At 40.5% G+C, this 5,464-nt stretch overlaps 1 pseudogene; it reads right to left on the bottom strand.

Moving 5' to 3' along the window:
* Nucleotides 1–869: 869 nt before the first annotated feature.
* On the bottom strand, nucleotides 870–3,802 carry LOC140634738 (MICOS complex subunit MIC26 pseudogene; annotated as a pseudogene).
* Nucleotides 3,803–5,464: the final 1,662 nt, after the last annotated feature.

Here is a 5,464-nt window from a genome sequence, read left to right as displayed (position 1 = left end):
CATGTATAGGGAAAAAAAGAGACACAAAGACATGTGAAAATCATCAAAAAGCAAATTTCAGTTTTATGCACAGTCTCAGCCTTGAGGAATTTACAATCTATCTTCAGTTGTAATCATTCCAAATGTTTGCCGTTAGGGTACTTTAATGAAATAAGAAAATAATGCATAGGAAACAGTGTGGATGTTAGCCTAGACAGGCCTGAATTCAAGCCCTGGACTGACCCTCTGCCAGTTACAGCTGCTTGCTCTCTCTGAATCTGTTTTTTTTTTTTTTTTTTTAGCCATAAAATGCAGTATCAGACCACCTACACATGGAATAGGTGTAAGGATCAAATAAGATAATATATGTAAACTCTGGAGCATAATTCCTGCCACATAGTAGGCCAATAAATTGTGACTGTCTCTTTCCCCATCAGAAGCACCAATCTCAAGATTAGGAACTTCTAAACACCTTCAAGTGAAATATTTTTCTCATTTAGACTGTATTATAAGCCAAAGTTATAAAACCAGGAGAATATTTAAGCAAAGTATGATGTGTGTTAAAAATGTTAGATACCCTGCAGGACTCTCAATAAATACTTATTGACTGACAAATGTTTTGTCAGAGCATAAAATCACAGAGATGGGAAGAGGTAACAGCATAAAAAGGTAATTTGGAATCAGCACGGGATAATGATTATACTTCAATAAGTATTTTATTTTTAAAAAGCAATAGTGAGGGAAACTAGAAATCATTTGAAAAAAAAATCAGGTTTTCTTTTATAGCCTCAAGTTTATATGATTTCCTAGGGGCACAGTACCCAAAATCTTGGTCTCTTACTGGCAAAATCGGAAGCAAAAGTGCTCCCGGTATCAAAGGGCATATGGATTCATGACATCTGTTGCCATGTCTTTCCACAGGATCTGGGGAACAGGAGACCAGTTGTCCTAGGTTCCTATGACTGAAGCAGCTGCTAGAACACTTTCTAGAGCATCATCGCCCCGGAAGACATGGTTTACCTAACCAGTATTTATTGAGCTTTTTTTTTTTAATTCAGAATTTTAATTATGTACATAAATAGCAACATGAGAACCAGGAGTTCTAATGCTGGACATTATCTCTAGGTGAAAGGATTTCCGATTAGTCCACTGGTAGTATGGTATCACCCAAGATAACAAAGAAGCCTGGTATAGTTTTTCCTGAAGAAGAAAGCCAATTTACTACATTCAGTACTGACTTCTCTGCCATTTTTCTGTAGAAAATGCATGGAGTTTCCAATGTTTACCTATAACTGATTAAAATGGGCAGAGCATGGAGCATTCTACTTATTTCCAGGTGAATTCTTCACATTTCCTGGCTTTTGAAAGTTCTCCTTCCACAAATCCTCTACGACTATGTATCCTCGTAAACCCCAGTCATATAATTTCTCCCCACTGACCTGGACAAATACGATGGCTTGTTGTGGATAATAAAGAGAGGCAGCTAGTCCCATGAACCCAGGTGGATACACCAGCTTCTTTATTTTTGACCCTCTAGCCAAAAGAAGTCCAACAATGCCAGCAAAACCAATAACACCAAGTCTTGGAAAAAATCCAGGAGGTGCATTTTGGAGATATTCATAGCTGTCTAACCCCCCATTGAACCAAGCTCTGCATCTTGGGCTTTGTTTGTGAGTACATTTCCTGACACCGACTTGTATATGGCTCGCAATAATGTCGGAGATGTGAAATGCTTTCTTCAAGCTGGGTCCTTGGCTCCTCCACATATTTAGATTGACCCTCAGGAACCGAGTAGAGTGAAAGCTCATTAACCTTCACAGAAGTTTTGTGAGGTGAGTCCCTTTGAAGTGACGCATAGACTTTAAAGGTGAGCAGACTCAGGCTGGCTGGCCCCACAGACCTCCGAATTACCTTGAACATGTTGCTGGCAGAGGTGGCTCTGGTGGGTTATTGAGCTTTACTACGTGCCAGGTACCATGCTGGGCTCAGGAAGTGGATGGATCACAATCCCTAAATAAATAATTCCAAGTAAAGAGTGACTGGCTATACTTGAGGGATGTCCAAAGACATATGATAGCACAAAAAAGGGAGTGTTCCATTTATGCTAAAAGATTAAGGAAACATTTCTTAGAGGTAATAACAACTGAGTTGGACCTTAAAGGATAAAATGTTTGCCATGCCAGCAGAAGGTAAGAGCAGTCCAGGCAGGGGGATCCCTTGGAAAAAGGCTCAAAGTCCAAATAAACGGGAAAAATAGAAAACTCAGGGTAGTTCCATAAGAACTGTATCATTTATAAGTCATATATAATGTATGTGTATATAATATCTTACATGTATAAGATATTTTACTATCTTCGGGAAACTGTCAACAAATAATTATTCGCATTTTGTTGATGTGGATACCATGAACTTTTACTCTCTATTCCACGAACTCATCAGGTCCACCTAATATATATATTAAGAGGGTGGGGAAGGGGCAGAGGGGAAGGTTGGACATACCTCAAGTACGTACATTATGAAACCTTAGCCATAGATTCTTTCTTCCATAGTATGAAAAGAGAAAATTTTTTATCACAGTAAACAATAAAACATGGGCAGCCTGGGTGGCTCAGCAGTTTCGCCCCGCCTTCAGCCCAGGGCATGATCCTGGAGACCCAGGATCAAGTCCTATATCAGGCTCCCTGCATGGAGTCTACTTCTCCCTCTGCCTGTGTCTTTGCCTCTTTCTCTCTGTGTGTGTCTCTCATGAATAAATAAATAAAATCTTTAAAAAAAAAAAACTACACAATAAAACAAAAAAGTAAAATAACTGAAAACAAAGACAAGACATGCTAATTTATGGCAAGACCCATGACACCCTAGGCTTTTGTGCTACTACAGATCATCTTATTTATGCTACAGAAATAGTCAATAATGTTGCCCAAAGGCCTCCACTGCAGGAATCACTAAATGATCTCTGTATGTTTTCCCACAAGACCTGAGATAAGGGGATAGATAAGGTGAGGTCAAAGAATAAAGTGAACGTGTGTGTTGTGCTGCTGAAAGCAGTACTTTTTAGGCATCATCGAAATGGCCCTATGGTTACATTAAAATTGCCACTTCAAAATGTCATCTACCCAATTTCATGTCTCATGCCTGCCAGAAAAATGCTTATGCGACCTTTCCTAAGGTCACATAATTTCTCTGGGCTTCTAATTCCACGTCTATAAAATGAAGACTTGGACCAGATAACCTCCAAATCAGTTCTCAGTACTGACAGTTCGTAATTCTGACTTTTCTTTTTACCCCATATCTAGTTATCTATCCCAAGCCTCTATCTGTACTAACAACCAATTGTCCTGGGGAGCAGAAATGTAACCCCCAGCACCCCAAGGTACATGGGTGGATTCTTGACCCAAACCGCACAGTTCAGTTGAAATGCCCCCAGGCCCATCTGGTCACTGTCTCTGCTCCCCAACCCTCCCCGCTTCCCCCCGCCGGACCTCAGGCAAATGTGTGCTAGAAGTTAAGCTGAAAGACGATGATGACTGCTCCCAAATTGCTAACTTGAAGCTCAAGATTTACCTTGCTCACTGTGGTTTCATTTCCTGCCCGGAAATAGAGCTTGGTGCTGCAGATGGGGCCTAAGATGACAAATGTTTCTAAGACAGGTTCTGCGTTCAGCATGGTTTCCTTTGCTGTGACATATTGGTAAACACCACAGAGCCTTCTTTTTGTGGGGTCAGGCAAAAAGCACAATTTGGATGAACTCCACCTTGGATTTCCTACTTATGGATGAAATGAGCGTGAAGTGTACCCTGGAGTTTTGGTGTTAGGTGGAGCCCCCCTTGGCTGTGGTTCCCAGCCTCATGGAATTTACAGGGTAGGATGAGAACTGCAGCCCACCCCCACCCCCTGCCCCAAAGGTTCTGGCCAGGAGGCAATGGGCGTGAAGAGCACAGGTGCGCTGAGCACCCCTCCAGGAGGACCACAGTGTTGCCCCCGGCAGAGCCCACCTCTAGGTCGGCCACACTGGGGTATAGCCTTCTACGGGGGCAGGGGGCTCTGTCTGTATATTTGTAAGGGCATATGAGGCAGTGTTTAAAAGCATGAATTATGAAACCAGAGACCCGAGTTCAAGTTCTGTCTCTGCCTCTTATCACCTCTGTGACTTGAGTGATTCAAGCCTTAGTTTCCTCATCCATAAAATGAGGCTAATAGTGGGATCTAATAATCAGGTCATTGTGAGGATTGAATAAGACAATGAATGTAAAGCAATAAGATGTAGTAGCTAGCACACAATGCTCTGCTGAGTCATACTTGAGCCTGAGACAGAAGGAAAAAATCAATACTACTGAACTTGTCTTTATTTAAAATCTTGATAGTTTGCTCATTGTGAAGTGTTTGCATTTTTCAATTTTTAAAAAATATTGCATTAAAGTATTACTTATCTTGATTGTTGAGGGATTTTTGCCATCCCTTAAATCTTGCACATACCTACAAATTTAACAAATGTTGCTTGTTACCATTTTACCATCATCATACAATGACTGCACAGCATAACTTAGCACTTAATTATCTAATGTATTAGTCATTATGTCCTGTTTTTCCAGCTAATTTGTACCTTTATTAAGGACAGAAATTATGATATATGTCTCTTATACTTAACAGTGCTGAGTACATAAGAGATTCATGTAAGTACATGTCCAGTGATTGCTTATAGCTTACGGTAGACAATTCACCACTCTGCTGTTCTCCGATTGTATCACGTGTTTGAAGGTTTTGTTCTATGATCCTTGTGGGCAGGGATGACATCTGGTATTATCCTGTGCCATGTCTGGCACAAAGATGGAGGGACAAAATCGAAGAACAGGCCAAGGGACCTTTGGGTTTATCTAATCCTGCTCACTTTACCAATAAATTATTTGATGCCCAAAGAAGTTGAACGATGTGGCCAAACCAATCATGATGGCATTGGGATAAGAATTCCATTCTCCTGGGCTTTTTCCACTCCAGAACTTGGTTAATTTTCTTTTATCTCTCTATGCCTTTCAGCATCAAGCACAGAGCTCTGAATGTAGAAAAAAACTCAATAAATGATGTAGATTATTGATTTCTGGAACTTGAGTAACCTTTGCTTAAAGGGGGGGAGGTATGGAGTCATTGACTGAGAAAGTGTAAGTGTATTTACCAACTATCTATATCTCTTGGCTCAGTGCAGCAAGGTGGCTAAGAGAATACTGGATTCAGAGTTAGACGGCTCTAAGTTGAGTTCTGGCTTCACTACTTCCTAGCTATGTGACTTTGGATGAAATTAAGTTTCTTAACTAATTTTCTTCATCCAAAATGTAAACATAATAATGCTACTCACCTCATAGAGTTGTGGAAAATTATACAAACCATGTAAAGGATATGGCAGGTTGCCTGACATAGTAAATGCTCAACTATTAGCAATGATCACTGTTCTAAAAATAAGCCCTAAGAGTTAGGTGGGCTATGGGCAGAT

Source organism: Canis lupus, chromosome 6 (genome assembly GCF_048164855.1).
Source record: "Canis lupus baileyi chromosome 6, mCanLup2.hap1, whole genome shotgun sequence".
Classification (NCBI taxonomy): Eukaryota; Metazoa; Chordata; class Mammalia; order Carnivora; family Canidae; genus Canis; species Canis lupus.
This window is presented reverse-complemented; position numbering and strand designations above follow the sequence as displayed.